Source organism: Electrophorus electricus, chromosome 13, assembly GCF_041902795.1.
Source record: "Electrophorus electricus isolate QZ-2024a chromosome 13, ASM4190279v1, whole genome shotgun sequence".
NCBI classification, from domain to species: Eukaryota; Metazoa; Chordata; class Actinopteri; order Gymnotiformes; family Gymnotidae; genus Electrophorus; species Electrophorus electricus.
Window position 1 is genome coordinate 23,054,945 of NC_137509.1, and position 27,010 is coordinate 23,081,954.

Genomic DNA, 27,010 nt, shown 5'->3' on the forward strand with positions numbered 1-27,010 from the left:
CAACTCACATGCCTGAATGTGAAGTGCAGTGATTCATCAAAAAACTATCTGTTAGCACCTTGGACTACGAGATGCTGTAAGCTTCTCTTGCATCACTTTAATTTACTGTCAAGATGACATGCTAAGATGTGAAATGCAGTGATTAATTAAAAAAACTATCTGTTAGCACCTGGGAATAGCAGATGCTGTAAGATTGTTTGCATACCTTTAATTTATGTTCAAGCTATCATGTTCAAATTTGAAGTGCAGTGAATAATTAGTGCCTCCGTATACCAGCTCCGTATTGTAAGCTTTTATTGCATCATTTAATTACATTCAAGATAACATTCTAGAATGTCAAGTGCAGGGATTAATAAAAAAAATTGTCAGATTGGTCTTTGATCATATTTGCTATGATTAGGCAATTTGAGTAAGCGTATAAGGCTTACAGCCACACCAGCTTGAGAACGCCCAATCTCATCTGACCTTGGAAGCTAAGCAAGTTTGGACCTGGATAGTACTGAGGTGGGACCCTACCTAGGAATACCAGGTGCTGTAAGCTTTTCTTGCATCACTTTAATTTACTTTCAAGCTGACATGCTCAAATGTGAAGTGCAGTGATTAATAAAAAAAACTATCTGTTAGCACCTGGGAATAGCCGATGCTGTAAGTTTTTTTTGCATCACTTTCATTTACTCTCGAACTCACATGCCTGAATGTGAAGTGCAGTGATTCATCAAAAAACTGTCTGTTAGTGCCTCCGTATACCAGATGTTGTAAGCTTTTATTGCATCATTTAATTTACATTCAAGATAACATTCTAAAATGTCAATTGCAGGGATTAATAAAAAAAATTGTCAGATTGGTCTTTGATCATATTTGCTATGATTAGGCAATTTGAGTAAGTGTTCAAGGCTTACGGCCACACCAGCTTGAGAATGCCCAATCTCATCTGACCTTGGAAACTAAGTAAGTTTGGGCCTGGATAGTACTGACGTGGGACCCTACCTATGTATACCAGGTGCTGTAAGCTTTTCTTGCATCACTTTAATTTACTTTCAAGCTGACATGCTCAAATGTGAAGTGCAATGATTAATAAAAAAAACTATCTGTTAGCACCTGGGAATAGCAGATGCTGTAAGTTTTTTTTGCATCACTTTCATTTACTCTCCAACTCACATGCCTGAATGTGAAGTGCAGTAAATCATCAAAAAACTGTCTGTTAGCACCTTGGACTACGAGATGCTGTAAGCTTCTCTTGCATCACTTTAATTTACTGTCAAGATGACATGCTAAGATGTGAAATGCAGTGATTAATTAAAAAAACTATCTGTTAGCACCTGGGAATAGCAGATGCTGTAAGTTTTTGTTGCATCACTTTACATTAATCTGCAACTGACAAGCTTGTATGTGAAGTGTACAGATTAAATAGAAATATTTTAGTACCAGGGAATAGCAGGTGCTGTAAGATTGTATTGCATCCCTTTAATTTATGTTCAAGCTATCATGTTCAAATTTGAAGTGCAGTGAATAATTAACTCAAACTATCTGTTAGCACGTGGGAATAGCAGATGCTGTAAGTTTTTTTTGCATCACTTTCATTTACTCTCCAACTCACATGCCTGAATGTGAAGTGCAGTGATTCATCAAAAAACTATCTGTTAGCACCTTGGACTACGAGATGCTGTAAGCTTCTCTTGCATCACTTTAATTTACTGTCAAGATGACATGCTAAGATGTGAAATGCAGTGATTAATTAAAAAAACTATCTGTTAGCACCTGGGAATAGCAGATGCTGTAAGTTTTTGTTGCATCACTTTACTTTAATCTGCAACTGACAAGCTTGTATGTGAAGTGTACGGATTAAATAGAAATATTTTAGTACCAGGGAATAGCAGGTGCTGTAAGATTGTTTGCATACCTTTAATTTATGTTCAAGCTATCATGTTCAAATTTGAAGTGCAGTGAATAATTAGTGCCTCCGTATACCAGCTCCGTATTGTAAGCTTTTATTGCATCATTTAATTACATTCAAGATAACATTCTAGAATGTCAAGTGCAGGGATTAATAAAAAAAATTGTCAGATTGGTCTTTGATCATATTTGCTATGATTAGGCAATTTGAGTAAGCGTATAAGGCTTACAGCCACACCAGCTTGAGAACGCCCAATCTCATCTGACCTTGGAAGCTAAGCAAGTTTGGACCTGGATAGTACTGAGGTGGGACCCTACCTAGGAATACCAGGTGCTGTAAGCTTTTCTTGCATCACTTTAATTTACTTTCAAGCTGACATGCTCAAATGTGAAGTGCAGTGATTAATAAAAAAAACTATCTGTTAGCACCTGGGAATAGCCGATGCTGTAAGTTTTTTTTGCATCACTTTCATTTACTCTCGAACTCACATGCCTGAATGTGAAGTGCAGTGATTCATCAAAAAACTGTCTGTTAGTGCCTCCGTATACCAGATGTTGTAAGCTTTTATTGCATCATTTAATTTACATTCAAGATAACATTCTAAAATGTCAATTGCAGGGATTAATAAAAAAAATTGTCAGATTGGTCTTTGATCATATTTGCTATGATTAGGCAATTTGAGTAAGGGTTCAAGGCTTACGGCCACACCAGCTTGAGAATGCCCAATCTCATCTGACCTTGGAAACTAAGTAAGTTTGGGCCTGGATAGTACTGACGTGGGACCCTACCTATGTATACCAGGTGCTGTAAGCTTTTCTTGCATCACTTTAATTTACTTTCAAGCTGACATGCTCAAATGTGAAGTGCAATGATTAATAAAAAAAACTATCTGTTAGCACCTGGGAATAGCAGATGCTGTAAGTTTTTTTTGCATCACTTTCATTTACTCTCCAACTCACATGCCTGAATGTGAAGTGCAGTAAATCATCAAAAAACTGTCTGTTAGCACCTTGGACTACGAGATGCTGTAAGCTTCTCTTGCATCACTTTAATTTACTGTCAAGATGACATGCTAAGATGTGAAATGCAGTGATTAATTAAAAAAACTATCTGTTAGCACCTGGGAATAGCAGATGCTGTAAGTTTTTGTTGCATCACTTTACATTAATCTGCAACTGACAAGCTTGTATGTGAAGTGTACAGATTAAATAGAAATATTTTAGTACCAGGGAATAGCAGGTGCTGTAAGATTGTATTGCATCCCTTTAATTTATGTTCAAGCTATCATGTTCAAATTTGAAGTGCAGTGAATAATTAACTCAAACTATCTGTTAGCACGTGGGAATAGCAGATGCTGTAAGTTTTTTTTGCATCACTTTCATTTACTCTCCAACTCACATGCCTGAATGTGAAGTGCAGTGATTCATCAAAAAACTATCTGTTAGCACCTTGGACTACGAGATGCTGTAAGCTTCTCTTGCATCACTTTAATTTACTGTCAAGATGACATGCTAAGATGTGAAATGCAGTGATTAATTAAAAAAACTATCTGTTAGCACCTGGGAATAGCAGATGCTGTAAGTTTTTGTTGCATCACTTTACTTTAATCTGCAACTGACAAGCTTGTATGTGAAGTGTACGGATTAAATAGAAATATTTTAGTACCAGGGAATAGCAGGTGCTGTAAGATTGTTTGCATACCTTTAATTTATGTTCAAGCTATCATGTTCAAATTTGAAGTGCAGTGAATAATTAGTGCCTCCGTATACCAGCTCCGTATTGTAAGCTTTTATTGCATCATTTAATTACATTCAAGATAACATTCTAGAATGTCAAGTGCAGGGATTAATAAAAAAAATTGTCAGATTGGTCTTTGATCATATTTGCTATGATTAGGCAATTTGAGTAAGCGTATAAGGCTTACAGCCACACCAGCTTGAGAACGCCCAATCTCATCTGACCTTGGAAGCTAAGCAAGTTTGGACCTGGATAGTACTGAGGTGGGACCCTACCTAGGAATACCAGGTGCTGTAAGCTTTTCTTGCATCACTTTAATTTACTTTCAAGCTGACATGCTCAAATGTGAAGTGCAGTGATTAATAAAAAAAACTATCTGTTAGCACCTGGGAATAGCCGATGCTGTAAGTTTTTTTTGCATCACTTTCATTTACTCTCGAACTCACATGCCTGAATGTGAAGTGCAGTGATTCATCAAAAAACTGTCTGTTAGTGCCTCCGTATACCAGATGTTGTAAGCTTTTATTGCATCATTTAATTTACATTCAAGATAACATTCTAAAATGTCAATTGCAGGGATTAATAAAAAAAATTGTCAGATTGGTCTTTGATCATATTTGCTATGATTAGGCAATTTGAGTAAGTGTTCAAGGCTTACGGCCACACCAGCTTGAGAATGCCCAATCTCATCTGACCTTGGAAACTAAGTAAGTTTGGGCCTGGATAGTACTGACGTGGGACCCTACCTATGTATACCAGGTGCTGTAAGCTTTTCTTGCATCACTTTAATTTACTTTCAAGCTGACATGCTCAAATGTGAAGTGCAATGATTAATAAAAAAAACTATCTGTTAGCACCTGGGAATAGCAGATGCTGTAAGTTTTTTTTGCATCACTTTCATTTACTCTCCAACTCACATGCCTGAATGTGAAGTGCAGTAAATCATCAAAAAACTGTCTGTTAGCACCTTGGACTACGAGATGCTGTAAGCTTCTCTTGCATCACTTTAATTTACTGTCAAGATGACATGCTAAGATGTGAAATGCAGTGATTAATTAAAAAAACTATCTGTTAGCACCTGGGAATAGCAGATGCTGTAAGTTTTTGTTGCATCACTTTACATTAATCTGCAACTGACAAGCTTGTATGTGAAGTGTACAGATTAAATAGAAATATTTTAGTACCAGGGAATAGCAGGTGCTGTAAGATTGTATTGCATCCCTTTAATTTATGTTCAAGCTATCATGTTCAAATTTGAAGTGCAGTGAATAATTAACTCAAACTATCTGTTAGCACGTGGGAATAGCAGATGCTGTAAGTTTTTTTTGCATCACTTTCATTTACTCTCCAACTCACATGCCTGAATGTGAAGTGCAGTGATTCATCAAAAAACTATATGTTAGCACCTTGGACTACGAGATGCTGTAAGCTTCTCTTGCATCACTTTAATTTACTGTCAAGATGACATGCTAGGATGTGAAATGCAGTGATTAATTAAAAAAAACTATCTGTTAGCACCTGGGAATAGCAGATGCTGTAAGTTTTTGTTGCATCACTTTACTTTAATCTGCAACTGACAAGCTTGTATGTGAAGTGTACAGATTAAATAGAAATATTTTAGTACCAGGGAATAGCAGGTGCTGTAAGATTGTATTGCATCCCTTTAATTTATGTTCAAGCTATCATGTTCAAATTTGAAGTGCAGTGAATAATTAGTGCCTCCGTATACCAGCTCCGTATTGTAAGCTTTTATTGCATCATTTAATTACATTAAAGATAACATTCTAGAATGTCAAGTGCAGGGATTAATAAAAAAAATTGTCAGATTGGTCTTTGATCATATTTGCTATGATTAGGCAATTTGAGTAAGCGTATAAGGCTTACGGCCACACCAGCTTGAGAACGCCCAATCTCATCTGACCTTGGAAGCTAAGCAAGTTTGGGCCTGGATAGTACTGAGGTGGGACCCTACCTAGGAATACCAGGTGCTGTAAGCTTTTCTTGCATCACTTTAATTTACTTTCAAGCTGACATGCTCAAATGTGAAGTGCAGTGATTAATAAAAAAAACTATCTGTTAGCACCTGATAATAGCCGATGCTGTAAGTTTTTTTTGCATCACTTTCATTTACTCTCCAACTCACATGCCTGAATGTGAAGTGCAGTGATTCATCAAAAAACTGTCTGTTAGTGCCTCCGTATACCAGATGTTGTAAGATTTTATTGCATCATTTAATTTACATTCAAGATAACATTCTAGAATGTCAATTGCAGGGATTAATAAAAAAAATTGTCAGATTGGTCTTTGATCATATTTGCTATGATTAGGCAATTTGAGTAAGTGTTTAAGGCTTACGGCCATACCAGCTTGAGAATGCCCAATCTCATCTGACCTTGGAAGCTAAGCAAGTTTGGGCCTGGATAGTACTGAGGTGGGACCCTACCTATGTATACCAGGTGCTGTAAGCTTTTCTTGCATCACTTTAATTTACTTTCAAGCTGACATGCTCAAATGTGAAGTGCAATGATTAATAAAAAAAACTATCTGTTAGCACCTGGGAATAGCAGATGCTGTAAGTTTTTGTTGCATCACTTTACTTTAATCTGCAACTGACAAGCTTGTATGTGAAGTGTACAGATTAAATAGAAATATTTTAGTACCAGGGAATAGCAGGTGCTGTAAGATTGTATTGCATCCCTTTAATTTATGTTCAAGCTATCATATTCAAATTTGAAGTGCAGTGAATAATTAACTCAAACTATCTGTTAGCACCTGGGAATAGCAGATGCTGTAAGTTTTTTTTGCATCACTTTCATTTACTCTCCAACTCACATGCCTGAATGTGAAGTGCAGTGATTCATCAAAAAACTATATGTTAGCACCTTGGACTACGAGATGCTGTAAGCTTCTCTTGCATCACTTTAATTTACTGTCAAGATGACATGCTAGGATGTGAAATGCAGTGATTAATTAAAAAAACTATCTGTTAGCACCTGGGAATAGCAGATGCTGTAAATTTTTGTTGCATCACTTTACTTTAATCTGCAACTGACAAGCTTGTATGTGAAGTGTACAGATTAAATAGAAATATTTTAGTACCAAAGAATAGCAGGTGCTGTAAGATTGTATTGCATCCCTTTAATTTATGTTCAAGCTATCATGTTCAAATTTGAAGTGCAGAGAATAATTAGTGCCTCCGTATACCAGCTCCGTATTGTAAGCTTTTATTGCATCATTTAATTACATTCAAGATAACATTCTAGAATGTCAAGTGCAGGGATTAATAAAAAAAATTGTCAGATTGGTCTTTGATCATATTTGCTATGATTAGGCAATTTGAGTAAGTGTTTAAGGCTTACGGCCACACCAGCTTGAGAATGCCCAATCTCATCTGACCTTGGAAGCTAAGTAAGTTTGGGCCTGGATAGTACTGAGGTGGGACCCTACCTATGTATACCAGGTGCTGTAAGCTTTTCTTGCATCACTTTAATTTACTTTCAAGCTGACATGCTCAAATGTGAAGTGCAATGATTAATAAAAAAAACTATCTGTTAGCACCTGGGAATAGCAGATGCTGTAAGTTTTTTTTGCATCACTTTCATTTACTCTCCAACTCACATGCCTGAATGTGAAGTGCAGTAAATCATCAAAAAACTGTCTGTTAGCACCTTGGACTACGAGATGCTGTAAGCTTCTCTTGCATCACTTTAATTTACTGTCAAGATGACATGCTAAGATGTGAAATGCAGTGATTAATTAAAAAAACTATCTGTTAGCACCTGGGAATAGCAGATGCTGTAAGTTTTTGTTGCATCACTTTACTTTAATCTGCAACTGACAAGCTTGCATGTGAAGTGTACAGATTAAATAGAAATATTTTAGTACCAGGGAATAGCAGGTGCTGTAAGATTGTATTGCATCCCTTTAATTTATGTTCAAGCTATCATGTTCAAATTTGAAGTGCAGTGAATAATTAACTCAAACCATCTGTTAGCACGTGGGAATAGCAGATCCTGTAAGTTTTTTTTGCATCACTTTCATTTACTCTCCAACTCACATGCCTGAATGTGAAGTGCAGTGATTCATCAAAAAACTATATGTTAGCACCTTGGACTACGAGATGCTGTAAGCTTCTCTTGCATCACTTTAATTTACTGTCAAGATGACATGCTAGGATGTGAAATGCAGTGATTAATTAAAAAAACTATCTGTTAGCACCTGGGAATAGCAGATGCTGTAAGTTTTTGTTGCATCACTTTACTTTAATCTGCAACTGACAAGCTTGTATGTGAAGTGTACAGATTAAATAGAAATATTTTAGTACCAAAGAATAGCAGGTGCTGTAAGATTGTATTGCATCCCTTTAATTTATGTTCAAGCTATCATGTTCAAATTTGAAGTGCAGAGAATAATTAGTGCCTCCGTATACCAGCTCCGTATTGTAAGCTTTTATTGCATCATTTAATTACATTCAAGATAACATTCTAGAATGTCAAGTGCAGGGATTAATAAAAAAAATTGTCAGATTGGTCTTTGATCATATTTGCTATGATTAGGCAATTTGAGTAAGTGTTTAAGGCTTACGGCCACACCAGCTTGAGAATGCCCAATCTCATCTGACCTTGGAAGCTAAGTAAGTTTGGGCCTGGATAGTACTGAGGTGGGACCCTACCTATGTATACCAGGTGCTGTAAGCTTTTCTTGCATCACTTTAATTTACTTTCAAGCTGACATGCTCAAATGTGAAGTGCAATGATTAATAAAAAAAACTATCTGTTAGCACCTGGGAATAGCAGATGCTGTAAGTTTTTTTTGCATCACTTTCATTTACTCTCCAACTCACATGCCTGAATGTGAAGTGCAGTAAATCATCAAAAAACTGTCTGTTAGCACCTTGGACTACGAGATGCTGTAAGCTTCTCTTGCATCACTTTAATTTACTGTCAAGATGACATGCTAAGATGTGAAATGCAGTGATTAATTAAAAAAACTATCTGTTAGCACCTGGGAATAGCAGATGCTGTAAGTTTTTGTTGCATCACTTTACTTTAATCTGCAACTGACAAGCTTGCATGTGAAGTGTACAGATTAAATAGAAATATTTTAGTACCAGGGAATAGCAGGTGCTGTAAGATTGTATTGCATCCCTTTAATTTATGTTCAAGCTATCATGTTCAAATTTGAAGTGCAGTGAATAATTAACTCAAACTATCTGTTAGCACGTGGGAATAGCAGATCCTGTAAGTTTTTTTTGCATCACTTTCATTTACTCTCCAACTCACATGCCTGAATGTGAAGTGCAGTGATTCATCAAAAAACTATATGTTAGCACCTTGGACTACGAGATGCTGTAAGCTTCTCTTGCATCACTTTAATTTACTGTCAAGATGACATGCTAGGATGTGAAATGCAGTGATTAATTAAAAAAACTATCTGTTAGCACCTGGGAATAGCAGATGCTGTAAGTTTTTGTTGCATCACTTTACTTTAATCTGCAACTGACAAGCTTGTATGTGAAGTGTACAGATTAAATAGAAATATTTTAGTACCAGGGAATAGCAGGTGCTGTAAGATTGTATTGCATCCCTTTAATTTATGTTCAAGCTATCATGTTCAAATTTGAAGTGCAGTGAATAATTAGTGCCTCCGTATACCAGCTCCGTATTGTAAGCTTTTATTGCATCATTTAATTACATTAAAGATAACATTCTAGAATGTCAAGTGCAGGGATTAATAAAAAAAATTGTCAGATTGGTCTTTGATCATATTTGCTATGATTAGGCAATTTGAGTAAGCGTATAAGGCTTACGGCCACACCAGCTTGAGAACGCCCAATCTCATCTGACCTTGGAAGCTAAGCAAGTTTGGGCCTGGATAGTACTGAGGTGGGACCCTACCTAGGAATACCAGGTGCTGTAAGCTTTTCTTGCATCACTTTAATTTACTTTCAAGCTGACATGCTCAAATGTGAAGTGCAGTGATTAATAAAAAAAACTATCTGTTAGCACCTGGGAATAGCCGATGCTGTAAGTTTTTTTTGCATCACTTTCATTTACTCTCCAACTCACATGCCTGAATGTGAAGTGCAGTGATTCATCAAAAAACTGTCTGTTAGTGCCTCCGTATACCAGATGTTGTAAGCTTTTATTGCATCATTTAATTTACATTCAAGATAACATTCTAGAATGTCAATTGCAGGGATTAATAAAAAAAATTGTCAGATTGGTCTTTGATCATATTTGCTATGATTAGGCAATTTGAGTAAGTGTTTAAGGCTTACGGGCATACCAGCTTGAGAATGCCCAATCTCATCTGACCTTGGAAGCTAAGCAAGTTTGGGCCTGGATAGTACTGAGGTGGGACCCTACCTATGTATACCAGGTGCTGTAAGCTTTTCTTGCATCACTTTAATTTACTTTCAAGCTGACATGCTCAAATGTGAAGTGCAATGATTAATAAAAAAAACTATCTGTTAGCACCTGGGAATAGCAGATGCTGTAAGTTTTTGTTGCATCACTTTACTTTAATCTGCAACTGACAAGCTTGTATGTGAAGTGTACAGATTAAATAGAAATATTTTAGTACCAGGGAATAGCAGGTGCTGTAAGATTGTATTGCATCCCTTTAATTTATGTTCAAGCTATCATGTTCAAATTTGAAGTGCAGTGAATAATTAACTCAAACTATCTGTTAGCACGTGGGAATAGCAGATGCTGTAAGTTTTTTTTGCATCACTTTCATTTACTCTCCAACTCACATGCCTGAATGTGAAGTGCAGTGATTCATCAAAAAACTATATGTTAGCACCTTGGACTACGAGATGCTGTAAGCTTCTCTTGCATCACTTTAATTTACTGTCAAGATGACATGCTAGGATGTGAAATGCAGTGATTAATTAAAAAAACTATCTGTTAGCACCTGGGAATAGCAGATGCTGTAAGTTTTTGTTGCATCACTTTACTTTAATCTGCAACTGACAAGCTTGTATGTGAAGTGTACAGATTAAATAGAAATATTTTAGTACCAGGGAATAGCAGGTGCTGTAAGATTGTATTGCATCCCTTTAATTTATGTTCAAGCTATCATGTTCAAATTTGAAGTGCAGTGAATAATTAGTGCCTCCGTATACCAGCTCCGTATTGTAAGCTTTTATTGCATCATTTAATTACATTAAAGATAACATTCTAGAATGTCAAGTGCAGGGATTAATAAAAAAAATTGTCAGATTGGTCTTTGATCATATTTGCTATGATTAGGCAATTTGAGTAATCGTATAAGGCTTACGGCCACACCAGCTTGAGAACGCCCAATCTCATCTGACCTTGGAAGCTAAGTAAGTTTGGGCCTGTATAGTACTGAGGTGGGACCCTACCTAGGAATACCAGGTGCTGTAAGCTTTTCTTGCATCACTTTAATTTACTTTCAAGCTGACATGCTCAAATGTGAAGTGCAGTGATTAATAAAAAAAACTATCTGTTAGCACCTGGGAATAGCCGATGCTGTAAGTTTTTTTTGCATCACTTTCATTTACTCTCCAACTCACATGCCTGAATGTGAAGTGCAGTGATTCATCAAAAAACTATCTGTTAGCACCTTGGACTACGAGATGCTGTAAGCTTCTCTTGCATCACTTTAATTTACTGTCAAGATGACATGCTAAGATGTGAAATGCAGTGATTAATTAAAAAAACTATCTGTTAGCACCTGGGAATAGCAGATGCTGTAAGATTGTATTGCATCCCTTTAATTTATGTTCAAGCTATCATGTTCAAATTTGAAGTGCAGTGAATAATTAGTGCCTCCGTATACCAGCTCCGTATTGTAAGCTTTTATTGCATCATTTAATTACATTCAAGATAACATTCTAGAATGTCAAGTGCAGGGATTAATAAAAAAAATTGTCAGATTGGTCTTTGATCATATTTGCTATGATTAGGCAATTTGAGTAAGCGTATAAGGCTTACAGCCACACCAGCTTGAGAACGCCCAATCTCATCTGACCTTGGAAGCTAAGCAAGTTTGGACCTGGATAGTACTGAGGTGGGACCCTACCTAGGAATACCAGGTGCTGTAAGCTTTTCTTGCATCACTTTAATTTACTTTCAAGCTGACATGCTCAAATGTGAAGTGCAGTGATTAATAAAAAAAACTATCTGTTAGCACCTGGGAATAGCCGATGCTGTAAGTTTTTTTTGCATCACTTTCATTTACTCTCGAACTCACATGCCTGAATGTGAAGTGCAGTGATTCATCAAAAAACTGTCTGTTAGTGCCTCCGTATACCAGATGTTGTAAGCTTTTATTGCATCATTTAATTTACATTCAAGATAACATTCTAAAATGTCAATTGCAGGGATTAATAAAAAAAATTGTCAGATTGGTCTTTGATCATATTTGCTATGATTAGGCAATTTGAGTAAGTGTTCAAGGCTTACGGCCACACCAGCTTGAGAATGCCCAATCTCATCTGACCTTGGAAACTAAGTAAGTTTGGGCCTGGATAGTACTGACGTGGGACCCTACCTATGTATACCAGGTGCTGTAAGCTTTTCTTGCATCACTTTAATTTACTTTCAAGCTGACATGCTCAAATGTGAAGTGCAATGATTAATAAAAAAAACTATCTGTTAGCACCTGGGAATAGCAGATGCTGTAAGTTTTTTTTGCATCACTTTCATTTACTCTCCAACTCACATGCCTGAATGTGAAGTGCAGTAAATCATCAAAAAACTGTCTGTTAGCACCTTGGACTACGAGATGCTGTAAGCTTCTCTTGCATCACTTTAATTTACTGTCAAGATGACATGCTAAGATGTGAAATGCAGTGATTAATTAAAAAAACTATCTGTTAGCACCTGGGAATAGCAGATGCTGTAAGTTTTTGTTGCATCACTTTACATTAATCTGCAACTGACAAGCTTGTATGTGAAGTGTACAGATTAAATAGAAATATTTTAGTACCAGGGAATAGCAGGTGCTGTAAGATTGTATTGCATCCCTTTAATTTATGTTCAAGCTATCATGTTCAAATTTGAAGTGCAGTGAATAATTAACTCAAACTATCTGTTAGCACGTGGGAATAGCAGATGCTGTAAGTTTTTTTTGCATCACTTTCATTTACTCTCCAACTCACATGCCTGAATGTGAAGTGCAGTGATTCATCAAAAAACTATCTGTTAGCACCTTGGACTACGAGATGCTGTAAGCTTCTCTTGCATCACTTTAATTTACTGTCAAGATGACATGCTAAGATGTGAAATGCAGTGATTAATTAAAAAAACTATCTGTTAGCACCTGGGAATAGCAGATGCTGTAAGTTTTTGTTGCATCACTTTACATTAATCTGCAACTGACAAGCTTGTATGTGAAGTGTACAGATTAAATAGAAATATTTTAGTACCAGGGAATAGCAGGTGCTGTAAGATTGTATTGCATCCCTTTAATTTATGTTCAAGCTATCATGTTCAAATTTGAAGTGCAGTGAATAATTAACTCAAACTATCTGTTAGCACGTGGGAATAGCAGATGCTGTAAGTTTTTTTTGCATCACTTTCATTTACTCTCCAACTCACATGCCTGAATGTGAAGTGCAGTGATTCATCAAAAAACTATCTGTTAGCACCTTGGACTACGAGATGCTGTAAGCTTCTCTTGCATCACTTTAATTTACTGTCAAGATGACATGCTAAGATGTGAAATGCAGTGATTAATTAAAAAAACTATCTGTTAGCACCTGGGAATAGCAGATGCTGTAAGTTTTTGTTGCATCACTTTACTTTAATCTGCAACTGACAAGCTTGTATGTGAAGTGTACGGATTAAATAGAAATATTTTAGTACCAGGGAATAGCAGGTGCTGTAAGATTGTTTGCATACCTTTAATTTATGTTCAAGCTATCATGTTCAAATTTGAAGTGCAGTGAATAATTAGTGCCTCCGTATACCAGCTCCGTATTGTAAGCTTTTATTGCATCATTTAATTACATTCAAGATAACATTCTAGAATGTCAAGTGCAGGGATTAATAAAAAAAATTGTCAGATTGGTCTTTGATCATATTTGCTATGATTAGGCAATTTGAGTAAGCGTATAAGGCTTACAGCCACACCAGCTTGAGAACGCCCAATCTCATCTGACCTTGGAAGCTAAGCAAGTTTGGACCTGGATAGTACTGAGGTGGGACCCTACCTAGGAATACCAGGTGCTGTAAGCTTTTCTTGCATCACTTTAATTTACTTTCAAGCTGACATGCTCAAATGTGAAGTGCAGTGATTAATAAAAAAAACTATCTGTTAGCACCTGGGAATAGCCGATGCTGTAAGTTTTTTTTGCATCACTTTCATTTACTCTCGAACTCACATGCCTGAATGTGAAGTGCAGTGATTCATCAAAAAACTGTCTGTTAGTGCCTCCGTATACCAGATGTTGTAAGCTTTTATTGCATCATTTAATTTACATTCAAGATAACATTCTAAAATGTCAATTGCAGGGATTAATAAAAAAAATTGTCAGATTGGTCTTTGATCATATTTGCTATGATTAGGCAATTTGAGTAAGTGTTCAAGGCTTACGGCCACACCAGCTTGAGAATGCCCAATCTCATCTGACCTTGGAAACTAAGTAAGTTTGGGCCTGGATAGTACTGACGTGGGACCCTACCTATGTATACCAGGTGCTGTAAGCTTTTCTTGCATCACTTTAATTTACTTTCAAGCTGACATGCTCAAATGTGAAGTGCAATGATTAATAAAAAAAACTATCTGTTAGCACCTGGGAATAGCAGATGCTGTAAGTTTTTTTTGCATCACTTTCATTTACTCTCCAACTCACATGCCTGAATGTGAAGTGCAGTAAATCATCAAAAAACTGTCTGTTAGCACCTTGGACTACGAGATGCTGTAAGCTTCTCTTGCATCACTTTAATTTACTGTCAAGATGACATGCTAAGATGTGAAATGCAGTGATTAATTAAAAAAACTATCTGTTAGCACCTGGGAATAGCAGATGCTGTAAGTTTTTGTTGCATCACTTTACATTAATCTGCAACTGACAAGCTTGTATGTGAAGTGTACAGATTAAATAGAAATATTTTAGTACCAGGGAATAGCAGGTGCTGTAAGATTGTATTGCATCCCTTTAATTTATGTTCAAGCTATCATGTTCAAATTTGAAGTGCAGTGAATAATTAACTCAAACTATCTGTTAGCACGTGGGAATAGCAGATGCTGTAAGTTTTTTTTGCATCACTTTCATTTACTCTCCAACTCACATGCCTGAATGTGAAGTGCAGTGATTCATCAAAAAACTATATGTTAGCACCTTGGACTACGAGATGCTGTAAGCTTCTCTTGCATCACTTTAATTTACTGTCAAGATGACATGCTAGGATGTGAAATGCAGTGATTAATTAAAAAAAACTATCTGTTAGCACCTGGGAATAGCAGATGCTGTAAGTTTTTGTTGCATCACTTTACTTTAATCTGCAACTGACAAGCTTGTATGTGAAGTGTACAGATTAAATAGAAATATTTTAGTACCAGGGAATAGCAGGTGCTGTAAGATTGTATTGCATCCCTTTAATTTATGTTCAAGCTATCATGTTCAAATTTGAAGTGCAGTGAATAATTAGTGCCTCCGTATACCAGCTCCGTATTGTAAGCTTTTATTGCATCATTTAATTACATTAAAGATAACATTCTAGAATGTCAAGTGCAGGGATTAATAAAAAAAATTGTCAGATTGGTCTTTGATCATATTTGCTATGATTAGGCAATTTGAGTAAGCGTATAAGGCTTACGGCCACACCAGCTTGAGAACGCCCAATCTCATCTGACCTTGGAAGCTAAGCAAGTTTGGGCCTGGATAGTACTGAGGTGGGACCCTACCTAGGAATACCAGGTGCTGTAAGCTTTTCTTGCATCACTTTAATTTACTTTCAAGCTGACATGCTCAAATGTGAAGTGCAGTGATTAATAAAAAAAACTATCTGTTAGCACCTGATAATAGCCGATGCTGTAAGTTTTTTTTGCATCACTTTCATTTACTCTCCAACTCACATGCCTGAATGTGAAGTGCAGTGATTCATCAAAAAACTGTCTGTTAGTGCCTCCGTATACCAGATGTTGTAAGATTTTATTGCATCATTTAATTTACATTCAAGATAACATTCTAGAATGTCAATTGCAGGGATTAATAAAAAAAATTGTCAGATTGGTCTTTGATCATATTTGCTATGATTAGGCAATTTGAGTAAGTGTTTAAGGCTTACGGCCATACCAGCTTGAGAATGCCCAATCTCATCTGACCTTGGAAGCTAAGCAAGTTTGGGCCTGGATAGTACTGAGGTGGGACCCTACCTATGTATACCAGGTGCTGTAAGCTTTTCTTGCATCACTTTAATTTACTTTCAAGCTGACATGCTCAAATGTGAAGTGCAATGATTAATAAAAAAAACTATCTGTTAGCACCTGGGAATAGCAGATGCTGTAAGTTTTTGTTGCATCACTTTACTTTAATCTGCAACTGACAAGCTTGTATGTGAAGTGTACAGATTAAATAGAAATATTTTAGTACCAGGGAATAGCAGGTGCTGTAAGATTGTATTGCATCCCTTTAATTTATGTTCAAGCTATCATATTCAAATTTGAAGTGCAGTGAATAATTAACTCAAACTATCTGTTAGCACCTGGGAATAGCAGATGCTGTAAGTTTTTTTTGCATCACTTTCATTTACTCTCCAACTCACATGCCTGAATGTGAAGTGCAGTGATTCATCAAAAAACTATATGTTAGCACCTTGGACTACGAGATGCTGTAAGCTTCTCTTGCATCACTTTAATTTACTGTCAAGATGACATGCTAGGATGTGAAATGCAGTGATTAATTAAAAAAACTATCTGTTAGCACCTGGGAATAGCAGATGCTGTAAGTTTTTGTTGCATCACTTTACTTTAATCTGCAACTGACAAGCTTGTATGTGAAGTGTACAGATTAAATAGAAATATTTTAGTACCAAAGAATAGCAGGTGCTGTAAGATTGTATTGCATCCCTTTAATTTATGTTCAAGCTATCATGTTCAAATTTGAAGTGCAGAGAATAATTAGTGCCTCCGTATACCAGCTCCGTATTGTAAGCTTTTATTGCATCATTTAATTACATTCAAGATAACATTCTAGAATGTCAAGTGCAGGGATTAATAAAAAAAATTGTCAGATTGGTCTTTGATCATATTTGCTATGATTAGGCAATTTGAGTAAGTGTTTAAGGCTTACGGCCACACCAGCTTGAGAATGCCCAATCTCATCTGACCTTGGAAGCTAAGTAAGTTTGGGCCTGGATAGTACTGAGGTGGGACCCTACCTATGTATACCAGGTGCTGTAAGCTTTTCTTGCATCACTTTAATTTACTTTCAAGCTGACATGCTCAAATGTGAAGTGCAATGATTAATAAAAAAAACTATCTGTTAGCACCTGGGAATAGCAGATGCTGTAAGTTTTTTTTGCATCACTTTCATTTACTCTCCAACTCACATGCCTGAATGTGAAGTGCAGTAAATCATCAAAAAACTGTCTGTTAGCACCTTGGACTACGAGATGCTGTAAGCTTCTCTTGCATCACTTTAATTTACTGTCAAGATGACATGCTAAGATGTGAAATGCAGTGATTAATTAAAAAAACTATCTGTTAGCACCTGGGAATAGCAGATGCTGTAAGTTTTTGTTGCATCACTTTACTTTAATCTGCAACTGACAAGCTTGCATGTGAAGTGTACAGATTAAATAGAAATATTTTAGTACCAGGGAATAGCAGGTGCTGTAAGATTGTATTGCATCCCTTTAATTTATGTTCAAGCTATCATGTTCAAATTTGAAGTGCAGTGAATAATTAACTCAAACCATCTGTTAGCACGTGGGAATAGCAGATCCTGTAAGTTTTTTTTGCATCACTTTCATTTACTCTCCAACTCACATGCCTGAATGTGAAGTGCAGTGATTCATCAAAAAACTATATGTTAGCACCTTGGACTACGAGATGCTGTAAGCTTCTCTTGCATCACTTTAATTTACTGTCAAGATGACATGCTAGGATGTGAAATGCAGTGATTAATTAAAAAAACTATCTGTTAGCACCTGGGAATAGCAGATGCTGTAAGTTTTTGTTGCATCACTTTACTTTAATCTGCAACTGACAAGCTTGTATGTGAAGTGTACAGATTAAATAGAAATATTTTAGTACCAAAGAATAGCAGGTGCTGTAAGATTGTATTGCATCCCTTTAATTTATGTTCAAGCTATCATGTTCAAATTTGAAGTGCAGAGAATAATTAGTGCCTCCGTATACCAGCTCCGTATTGTAAGCTTTTATTGCATCATTTAATTACATTCAAGATAACATTCTAGAATGTCAAGTGCAGGGATTAATAAAAAAAATTGTCAGATTGGTCTTTGATCATATTTGCTATGATTAGGCAATTTGAGTAAGTGTTTAAGGCTTACGGCCACACCAGCTTGAGAATGCCCAATCTCATCTGACCTTGGAAGCTAAGTAAGTTTGGGCCTGGATAGTACTGAGGTGGGACCCTACCTATGTATACCAGGTGCTGTAAGCTTTTCTTGCATCACTTTAATTTACTTTCAAGCTGACATGCTCAAATGTGAAGTGCAATGATTAATAAAAAAAACTATCTGTTAGCACCTGGGAATAGCAGATGCTGTAAGTTTTTTTTGCATCACTTTCATTTACTCTCCAACTCACATGCCTGAATGTGAAGTGCAGTAAATCATCAAAAAACTGTCTGTTAGCACCTTGGACTACGAGATGCTGTAAGCTTCTCTTGCATCACTTTAATTTACTGTCAAGATGACATGCTAAGATGTGAAATGCAGTGATTAATTAAAAAAACTATCTGTTAGCACCTGGGAATAGCAGATGCTGTAAGTTTTTGTTGCATCACTTTACTTTAATCTGCAACTGACAAGCTTGCATGTGAAGTGTACAGATTAAATAGAAATATTTTAGTACCAGGGAATAGCAGGTGCTGTAAGATTGTATTGCATCCCTTTAATTTATGTTCAAGCTATCATGTTCAAATTTGAAGTGCAGTGAATAATTAACTCAAACTATCTGTTAGCACGTGGGAATAGCAGATCCTGTAAGTTTTTTTTGCATCACTTTCATTTACTCTCCAACTCACATGCCTGAATGTGAAGTGCAGTGATTCATCAAAAAACTATATGTTAGCACCTTGGACTACGAGATGCTGTAAGCTTCTCTTGCATCACTTTAATTTACTGTCAAGATGACATGCTAGGATGTGAAATGCAGTGATTAATTAAAAAAACTATCTGTTAGCACCTGGGAATAGCAGATGCTGTAAGTTTTTGTTGCATCACTTTACTTTAATCTGCAACTGACAAGCTTGTATGTGAAGTGTACAGATTAAATAGAAATATTTTAGTACCAGGGAATAGCAGGTGCTGTAAGATTGTATTGCATCCCTTTAATTTATGTTCAAGCTATCATGTTCAAATTTGAAGTGCAGTGAATAATTAGTGCCTCCGTATACCAGCTCCGTATTGTAAGCTTTTATTGCATCATTTAATTACATTAAAGATAACATTCTAGAATGTCAAGTGCAGGGATTAATAAAAAAAATTGTCAGATTGGTCTTTGATCATATTTGCTATGATTAGGCAATTTGAGTAAGCGTATAAGGCTTACGGCCACACCAGCTTGAGAACGCCCAATCTCATCTGACCTTGGAAGCTAAGCAAGTTTGGGCCTGGATAGTACTGAGGTGGGACCCTACCTAGGAATACCAGGTGCTGTAAGCTTTTCTTGCATCACTTTAATTTACTTTCAAGCTGACATGCTCAAATGTGAAGTGCAGTGATTAATAAAAAAAACTATCTGTTAGCACCTGGGAATAGCCGATGCTGTAAGTTTTTTTTGCATCACTTTCATTTACTCTCCAACTCACATGCCTGAATGTGAAGTGCAGTGATTCATCAAAAAACTATATGTTAGCACATTGGACTACGAGATGCTGTAAGCTTCTCTTGCATCACTTTAATTTACTGTCAAGATGACATGCTAGGATGTGAAATGCAGTGATTAATTAAAAAAACTATCTGTTAGCACCTGGGAATAGCAGATGCTGTAAATTTTTGTTGCATCACTTTACTTTAATCTGCAACTGACAAGCTTGTATGTGAAGTGTACAGATTAAATAGAAATATTTTAGTACCAGGGAATAGCAGGTGCTGTAAGATTGTTTGCATCCCTTTAATTTATTTTCAAGCTATCATGTTCAAATTTGAAGTGCAGTGAATAATTAACTCAAACTATCTGTTAGCACCTGGGAATAGCAGATGATGTAATTTTTTTTGCATCACTTTCATTTACTCTCCAACTCACATGCCTGAATGTGAAGTGCAGTGATTCATCAAAAAAACTGTCTGTTAGTGCCTCCGTATACAAGATGTTGTAAGCTTTTCTTGCATCACTTTAATTTACTTTCAAGCTGACATGCTCAAATGTGAAGTGCAGTGATTAATAAAAAAAACCATCTGTTAGCACCTGGGAATAGCAGATGCTGTAAGTTTTTTTTGCATCACTTTCATTTACTCTCCAACTCACATGCCTGAATGTGAAGTGCAGTGATTCATCAAAAAACTGTCTGTTAGTGCCTCCGTATACCAGATGTTGTAAGCTTTTATTGCATCATTTAATTTACATTCAAGATAACATTCTAGAATGTCAATTGCAGGGCTTAATAAAAAAAATTGTCAGATTGGTCTTTGATCATATTTGCTGTGATTATGCAATTTGAGTAAGTGTTTAAGGATTACGGCCACACCAGCTTGAGAATGCCCAATCTCATCTGACCTTGGAAGCTAAGCAAGTTTGGGCCTGGATACTACTGAGGTGGGACCCTACCTAGGAATACCAGGTGCTGTAAGCTTTTCTTGCATCACTTTAATTTACTTTCAAGCTGACATGCTCAAATGTGAAGTGCAGTGATTAATAAAAAAAACTATCTGTTAGCACCTGGGAATAGCAGATGCTGTAAGTTTTTTTTGCATCACTTTCATTTACTCTCCAACTCACGTGCCTGAATGTGAAGTGCAGTGATTCATCAAAAAACTGTCTGTTAGTTCCTCCGTATACCAGATGTTGTAAGCTTTTATTGCATCATTTAATTTACATTCAAGATAACATTCTAGAATGTCAATTGCAGGGATTAATAAAAAAAATTGTCAGATTGGTCTTTGATCATATTTGCTATGATTAGGCAATTTGAGTAAGTGTTTAAGGCTTACGGCCACACCAGTTTGAGAATGCCCAATCTCATCTGACCTTGGAAGTTAAGCAAGTTTGGGCCTGGATAGTACTGAGGTGGGATCCTACCTAGGAATACCAGGTGCTGTAAGCTTTTCTTGCATCACATTAATTTACTTTCAAGCTGACATGCTCAAATGTGAAGTGCAGTGATTAATAAAAAAAACCATCTGTTAGCACCTGGGAATAGCAGATGCTGTAAGTTTTTTTTGCATCACTTTCATTTACTCTCCAACTCACATGCCTGAATGTGAAGTGCAGTGATTCATCAAAAAACTGTCTGTTAGTGCCTCCGTATACCAGATGTTGTAAGCTTTTATTGCATCATTTAATTTACATTCAAGATAACATTCTAGAATGTCAAGTGCAGGGATTAATAAAAAAAATTGTCAGATTGGTCTTTGATCATATTTGCTAGGATTAGGCAATTTGAGTAAGTGTTTAAGGCTTACGGCCACACCAGCTTGAGAACGCCCAATCTCATCTGACCTTGAAAGCTAAGCAAGTTTGGGCCTGGATAGTACTGAGGTGGGACCCTACCTATGTATACCAGGTGCTGTAAGCTTTTCTTGCATCACTTTAATTTACTTTCAAGCTGACATGCTCAAATGTGAAGTGCAATGATTAATAAAAAAAACTATCTGTTAGCACCTGGGAATAGCAGATGCTGTAAGTTTTTTTTGCATCACTTTCATTTACTCTCCAACTCACATGCCTGAATGTGAAGTGCAGTAAATCATCAAAAAACTGTCTGTTAGCACCTTGGACTACGAGATGCTGTAAGCTTCTCTTGCATCACTTTAATTTACTGTCAAGATGACATGCTAAGATGTGAAATGCAGTGATTAATTAAAAAAACTATCTGTTAGCACCTGGGAATAGCAGATGCTGTAAGTTTTTGTTGCATCACTTTACTTTAATCTGCAACTGACAAGCTTGTATGTGAAGTGTACAGATTAAATAGAAATATTTTAGTACCAGGGAATAGCAGGTGCTGTAAGATTGTTTGCATCCCTTTAATTTATGTTCAAGCTATCATGTTCAAATTTGAAGTGCAGTGAATAATTAGTGCCTCAGTATACCAGCTCCGTATTGTAAGCTTTTATTGCATCATTTAATTACATTCAAGATAACATTCTAGAATGTCAAGTGCAGGGATTAATAAAAAAAATTGTCAGATTGGTCTTTGATCATATTTGCTATGATTAGGCAATTTGAGTAAGTGTTTAAGGCTTACGGCCACACCAGCTTGAGAACGCCCAATCTCATCTGACCTTGGAAGCTAAGCAAGTTTGGGCCTGAATAGTACTGAGGTGGGACCCTACCTAGGAATACCAGGTGCTGTAAGCTTTTCTTGCATCACTTTAATTTACTTTCAAGCTGACATGCTCAAATGTGAAGTGCAGTGATTAATAAAAAAAACTATCTGTTAGCACCTGGGAATAGCAGATGCTGTAAGTTTTTTTTGCATCACTTTCATTTACTCTCCAACTCACATGCCTGAATGTGAAGTGCAGTGATTCATCAAAAAACTATATGTTAGCACATTGGACTACGAGATGCTGTAAGCTTCTCTTGCATCACTTTAATTTACTGTCAAGATGACATGCTAGGATGTGAAATGCAGTGATTAATTAAAAAAACTATCTGTTAGCACCTGGGAATAGCAGATGCTGTAAATTTTTGTTGCATCACTTTACTTTAATCTGCAACTGACAAGCTTGTATGTGAAGTGTACAGATTAAATAGAAATATTTTAGTACCAGGGAATAGCAGGTGCTGTAAGATTGTTTGCATCCCTTTAATTTATTTTCAAGCTATCATGTTCAAATTTGAAGTGCAGTGAATAATTAACTCAAACTATCTGTTAGCACCTGGGAATAGCAGATGATGTAATTTTTTTTGCATCACTTTCATTTACTCTCCAACTCACATGCCTGAATGTGAAGTGCAGTGATTCATCAAAAAAACTGTCTGTTAGTGCCTCCGTATACAAGATGTTGTAAGCTTTTCTTGCATCACTTTAATTTACTTTCAAGCTGACATGCTCAAATGTGAAGTGCAGTGATTAATAAAAAAAACCATCTGTTAGCACCTGGGAATAGCAGATGCTGTAAGTTTTTTTTGCATCACTTTCATTTACTCTCCAACTCACATGCCTGAATGTGAAGTGCAGTGATTCATCAAAAAACTGTCTGTTAGTGCCTCCGTATACCAGATGTTGTAAGCTTTTATTGCATCATTTAATTTACATTCAAGATAACATTCTAGAATGTCAATTGCAGGGATTAATAAAAAAAATTGTCAGATTGGTCTTTGATCATATTTGCTGTGATTATGCAATTTGAGTAAGTGTTTAAGGATTACGGCCACACCAGCTTGAGAATGCCCAATCTCATCTGACCTTGGAAGCTAAGCAAGTTTGGGCCTGGATACTACTGAGGTGGGACCCTACCTAGGAATACCAGGTGCTGTAAGCTTTTCTTGCATCACTTTAATTTACTTTCAAGCTGACATGCTCAAATGTGAAGTGCAGTGATTAATAAAAAAAACTATCTGTTAGCACCTGGGAATAGCAGATGCTGTAAGTTTTTTTTGCATCACTTTCATTTACTCTCCAACTCACGTGCCTGAATGTGAAGTGCAGTGATTCATCAAAAAACTGTCTGTTAGTTCCTCCGTATACCAGATGTTGTAAGCTTTTATTGCATCATTTAATTTACATTCAAGATAACATTCTAGAATGTCAATTGCAGGGATTAATAAAAAAAATTGTCAGATTGGTCTTTGATCATATTTGCTATGATTAGGCAATTTGAGTAAGTGTTTAAGGCTTACGGCCACACCAGTTTGAGAATGCCCAATCTCATCTGACCTTGGAAGCTAAGCAAGTTTGGGCCTGGATAGTACTGAGGTGGGATCCTACCTAGGAATACCAGGTGCTGTAAGCTTTTCTTGCATCACATTAATTTACTTTCAAGCTGACATGCTCAAATGTGAAGTGCAGTGATTAATAAAAAAAACCATCTGTTAGCACCTGGGAATAGCAGATGCTGTAAGTTTTTTTTGCATCACTTTCATTTACTCTCCAACTCACATGCCTGAATGTGAAGTGCAGTGATTCATCAAAAAACTGTCTGTTAGTGCCTCCGTATACCAGATGTTGTAAGCTTTTATTGCATCATTTAATTTACATTCAAGATAACATTCTAGAATGTCAAGTGCAGGGATTAATAAAAAAAATTGTCTGATTGGTCTTTGATCATATTTGCTAGGATTAGGCAATTTGAGTAAGTGTTTAAGGCTTACGGCCACACCAGCTTGAGAACGCCCAATCTCATCTGACCTTGAAAGCTAAGCAAGTTTGGGCCTGGATAGTACTGAGGTGGGACCCTACCTAGGAATACCAGGTGCTGTAAGCTTTTCTTGCATCACTTTAATTTACTTTCAAGCTGACATGCTCAAATGTGAAGTGCAGTGATTAATAAAAAAAACTATCTGTTAGCACCTGGGAATAGCAGATGCTGTAAGTTTTTTTTTGCATCACTTTCATTTACTCTCCAACTCACATGCCTGAATGTGAAGTGCAGTGATTCCTCAAAAATCTATCTGTTAGCACCTTGGACTACGAGATGCTGTAAGCTTCTCTTGCATCACTTTAATTTACTTTCAAGATGACATGCTAGGATGTGAAGTGCAGTGATTAATTAAAAAAACTATCTGTTAGCACCTGGGAATAGCAAATGCTGTAAGTTTTTGTTGCATCACTTTACTTTAATCTGCAACTGACAAGCTTGTATGTGAAGTGTACAGATTAAATAGAAATATTTTAGTACCAGGGAATAGCAGGTGCTGTAAGATTGTATTGCATCCCTTTAATTTATGTTCAAGCTATCATGTTCAAATTTGAAGTGCAGTGAATAATTAACTCAAACTATCTGTTAGCACCTGGGAATAGCAGATGCTGTAAGTTTTTTTTGCATCACTTTCATTTACTCTCCAACTCACATGCCTGAATGTGAAGTGCAGTGATTCATCAAAAAACTATATGTTAGCACATTGGACTACGAGATGCTGTAAGCTTCTCTTGCATCACTTTAATTTACTGTCAAGATGACATGCTAGGATGTGAAATGCAGTGATTAATTAAAAAAACTATCTGTTAGCACCTGGGAATAGCAGATGCTGTAAGTTTTTGTTGCATCACTTTACATTAATCTGCAACTGACAAGCTTGTATGTGAAGTGTACAGATTAAATAGAAATATTTTAGTACCAGGGAATAGCAGGTGCTGTAAGATTGTTTGCATCCCTTTAATTTATGTTCAAGCTATCATGTTCAAATTTGAAGTGCAGTGAATAATTAGTGCCTCCGTATACCAGCTCCGTATTGTAAGCTTTTATTGCATCATTTAATTACATTCAAGATAACATTCTAGAATGTCAAGTGCAGGGATTAATAAAAAAAATTGTCAGATTGTTCTTTGATCATATTTGCTATGATTAGGCAATTTGAGTAAGTGTTTAAGGCTTACGGCCACACCAGCTTGAGAACGCCCAATCTCATCTGACCTTGGAAACTAAGCAAGTTTGGGCCTGAATAGTACTGAGGTGGGACTCTACCTAGGAATACCAGGTGCTGTAAGCTTTTCTTGCATCACTTTAATTTACTTTCAAGCTGACATGCTCAAATGTGAAGTGCAGTGATTAACAAAAAAAACTATCTGTTAGCACCTGGGAATAGCAGATGCTGTAAGTTTTTTTTGCATCACTTTCATTTACTCTCCAACTCACATGCCTGAATGTGAAGTGCAGTGATTCCTCAAAAATCTATCTGTTAGCACCTTGGACTACGATATGCTGTAAGCTTCTCTTGCATCACTTTAATTTACTTTCAAGATGACATGCTAGGATGTGAAGTGCAGTGATTAATTAAAAAAACTATCTGTTAGCACCTGGGAATAGCAGATGCTGTAAATTTTTGTTGCATCACTTTACTTTAATCTGCAACTGACAAGCTTGTATGTGAAGTGTACAGATTAAATAGAAATATTTTAGTACCAGGGAATAGCAGGTGCTGTAAGATTGTTTGCATCCCTTTAATTTATTTTCAAGCTATCATGTTCAAATTTGAAGTGCAGTGAATAATTAACTCAAACTATCTGTTAGCACCTGGGAATAGCAGATGATGTAATTTTTTTTGCATCACTTTCATTTACTCTCCAACTCACATGCCTGAATGTGAAGTGCAGTGATTCATCAAAAAAACTGTCTGTTAGTGCCTCCGTATACAAGATGTTGTAAGCTTTTCTTGCATCACTTTAATTTACTTTCAAGCTGACATGCTCAAATGTGAAGTGCAGTGATTAATAAAAAAAACCATCTGTTAGCACCTGGGAATAGCAGATGCTGTAAGTTTTTTTTGCATCACTTTCATTTACTCTCCAACTCACATGCCTGAATGTGAAGTGCAGTGATTCATCAAAAAACTGTCTGTTAGTGCCTCCGTATACCAGATGTTGTAAGCTTTTATTGCATCATTTAATTTACATTCAAGATAACATTCTAGAATGTCAATTGCAGGGATTAATAAAAAAAATTGTCAGATTGGTCTTTGATCATATTTGCTGTGATTATGCAATTTGAGTAAGTGTTTAAGGATTACGGCCACACCAGCTTGAGAATGCCCAATCTCATCTGACCTTGGAAGCTAAGCAAGTTTGGGCCTGGATACTACTGAGGTGGGACCCTACCTAGGAATACCAGGTGCTGTAAGCTTTTCTTGCATCACTTTAATTTACTTTCAAGCTGACATGCTCAAATGTGAAGTGCAGTGATTAATAAAAAAAACTATCTGTTAGCACCTGGGAATAGCAGATGCTGTAAGTTTTTTTTGCATCACTTTCATTTACTCTCCAACTCACGTGCCTGAATGTGAAGTGCAGTGATTCATCAAAAAACTGTCTGTTAGTTCCTCCGTATACCAGATGTTGTAAGCTTTTATTGCATCATTTAATTTACATTCAAGATAACATTCTAG

At 36.4% G+C, this 27,010-nt stretch overlaps 4 non-coding genes and 27 pseudogenes across 4 annotated transcripts; all 31 read left to right on the forward strand.

Annotated features, from left to right (window-relative positions):
• The first annotated feature begins 422 nt into the window (after positions 1 to 422).
• LOC145647689 (5S ribosomal RNA) lies at positions 423 to 541 on the forward strand (annotated as a pseudogene).
• Positions 542 to 893: 352 nt separating this feature from the next.
• On the forward strand, positions 894 to 1,012 carry LOC145644183 (5S ribosomal RNA; annotated as a pseudogene).
• Positions 1,013 to 2,117: 1,105 nt separating this feature from the next.
• LOC145647691 (5S ribosomal RNA) lies at positions 2,118 to 2,236 on the forward strand (annotated as a pseudogene).
• Positions 2,237 to 2,588: 352 nt separating this feature from the next.
• On the forward strand, positions 2,589 to 2,707 carry LOC145644184 (5S ribosomal RNA; annotated as a pseudogene).
• A 1,105-nt stretch (positions 2,708 to 3,812) lies between these two features.
• On the forward strand, positions 3,813 to 3,931 carry LOC145647692 (5S ribosomal RNA; annotated as a pseudogene).
• A 352-nt stretch (positions 3,932 to 4,283) lies between these two features.
• LOC145644185 (5S ribosomal RNA) lies at positions 4,284 to 4,402 on the forward strand (annotated as a pseudogene).
• Positions 4,403 to 5,509: 1,107 nt separating this feature from the next.
• LOC145650959 (5S ribosomal RNA) lies at positions 5,510 to 5,628 on the forward strand. The gene has a single exon (XR_014116755.1). It is a non-coding gene; the product is annotated as a 5S ribosomal RNA (ribosomal RNA).
• Positions 5,629 to 5,980: 352 nt separating this feature from the next.
• On the forward strand, positions 5,981 to 6,099 carry LOC145649506 (5S ribosomal RNA; annotated as a pseudogene).
• An 885-nt stretch (positions 6,100 to 6,984) lies between these two features.
• LOC145650930 (5S ribosomal RNA) lies at positions 6,985 to 7,103 on the forward strand (annotated as a pseudogene).
• A 1,106-nt stretch (positions 7,104 to 8,209) lies between these two features.
• On the forward strand, positions 8,210 to 8,328 carry LOC145650932 (5S ribosomal RNA; annotated as a pseudogene).
• Positions 8,329 to 9,434: 1,106 nt separating this feature from the next.
• Positions 9,435 to 9,553, forward strand: LOC145650970 (5S ribosomal RNA). The gene has a single exon (XR_014116756.1). It is a non-coding gene; the product is annotated as a 5S ribosomal RNA (ribosomal RNA).
• Positions 9,554 to 9,905: 352 nt separating this feature from the next.
• Positions 9,906 to 10,024, forward strand: LOC145650698 (5S ribosomal RNA; annotated as a pseudogene).
• Positions 10,025 to 10,909: 885 nt separating this feature from the next.
• LOC145648983 (5S ribosomal RNA) lies at positions 10,910 to 11,028 on the forward strand (annotated as a pseudogene).
• A 561-nt stretch (positions 11,029 to 11,589) lies between these two features.
• LOC145647693 (5S ribosomal RNA) lies at positions 11,590 to 11,708 on the forward strand (annotated as a pseudogene).
• Positions 11,709 to 12,060: 352 nt separating this feature from the next.
• Positions 12,061 to 12,179, forward strand: LOC145644186 (5S ribosomal RNA; annotated as a pseudogene).
• Positions 12,180 to 13,723: 1,544 nt separating this feature from the next.
• LOC145647694 (5S ribosomal RNA) lies at positions 13,724 to 13,842 on the forward strand (annotated as a pseudogene).
• Positions 13,843 to 14,194: 352 nt separating this feature from the next.
• On the forward strand, positions 14,195 to 14,313 carry LOC145644187 (5S ribosomal RNA; annotated as a pseudogene).
• A 1,107-nt stretch (positions 14,314 to 15,420) lies between these two features.
• On the forward strand, positions 15,421 to 15,539 carry LOC145650981 (5S ribosomal RNA). Its single transcript, XR_014116758.1, has one exon. It is a non-coding gene; the product is annotated as a 5S ribosomal RNA (ribosomal RNA).
• A 352-nt stretch (positions 15,540 to 15,891) lies between these two features.
• Positions 15,892 to 16,010, forward strand: LOC145649507 (5S ribosomal RNA; annotated as a pseudogene).
• An 885-nt stretch (positions 16,011 to 16,895) lies between these two features.
• LOC145650933 (5S ribosomal RNA) lies at positions 16,896 to 17,014 on the forward strand (annotated as a pseudogene).
• Positions 17,015 to 18,120: 1,106 nt separating this feature from the next.
• Positions 18,121 to 18,239, forward strand: LOC145650934 (5S ribosomal RNA; annotated as a pseudogene).
• Positions 18,240 to 19,345: 1,106 nt separating this feature from the next.
• LOC145650992 (5S ribosomal RNA) lies at positions 19,346 to 19,464 on the forward strand. Its single transcript, XR_014116759.1, has one exon. It is a non-coding gene; the product is annotated as a 5S ribosomal RNA (ribosomal RNA).
• Positions 19,465 to 20,475: 1,011 nt separating this feature from the next.
• LOC145650457 (5S ribosomal RNA) lies at positions 20,476 to 20,594 on the forward strand (annotated as a pseudogene).
• Positions 20,595 to 20,946: 352 nt separating this feature from the next.
• Positions 20,947 to 21,065, forward strand: LOC145647324 (5S ribosomal RNA; annotated as a pseudogene).
• Positions 21,066 to 21,417: 352 nt separating this feature from the next.
• Positions 21,418 to 21,536, forward strand: LOC145650531 (5S ribosomal RNA; annotated as a pseudogene).
• Positions 21,537 to 22,202: 666 nt separating this feature from the next.
• Positions 22,203 to 22,321, forward strand: LOC145646919 (5S ribosomal RNA; annotated as a pseudogene).
• A 1,011-nt stretch (positions 22,322 to 23,332) lies between these two features.
• On the forward strand, positions 23,333 to 23,451 carry LOC145650458 (5S ribosomal RNA; annotated as a pseudogene).
• Positions 23,452 to 23,803: 352 nt separating this feature from the next.
• Positions 23,804 to 23,922, forward strand: LOC145648231 (5S ribosomal RNA; annotated as a pseudogene).
• Positions 23,923 to 24,274: 352 nt separating this feature from the next.
• LOC145647945 (5S ribosomal RNA) lies at positions 24,275 to 24,393 on the forward strand (annotated as a pseudogene).
• Positions 24,394 to 25,499: 1,106 nt separating this feature from the next.
• Positions 25,500 to 25,618, forward strand: LOC145648823 (5S ribosomal RNA; annotated as a pseudogene).
• A 1,011-nt stretch (positions 25,619 to 26,629) lies between these two features.
• LOC145650459 (5S ribosomal RNA) lies at positions 26,630 to 26,748 on the forward strand (annotated as a pseudogene).
• The last annotated feature ends 262 nt before the right edge of the window (positions 26,749 to 27,010 follow it).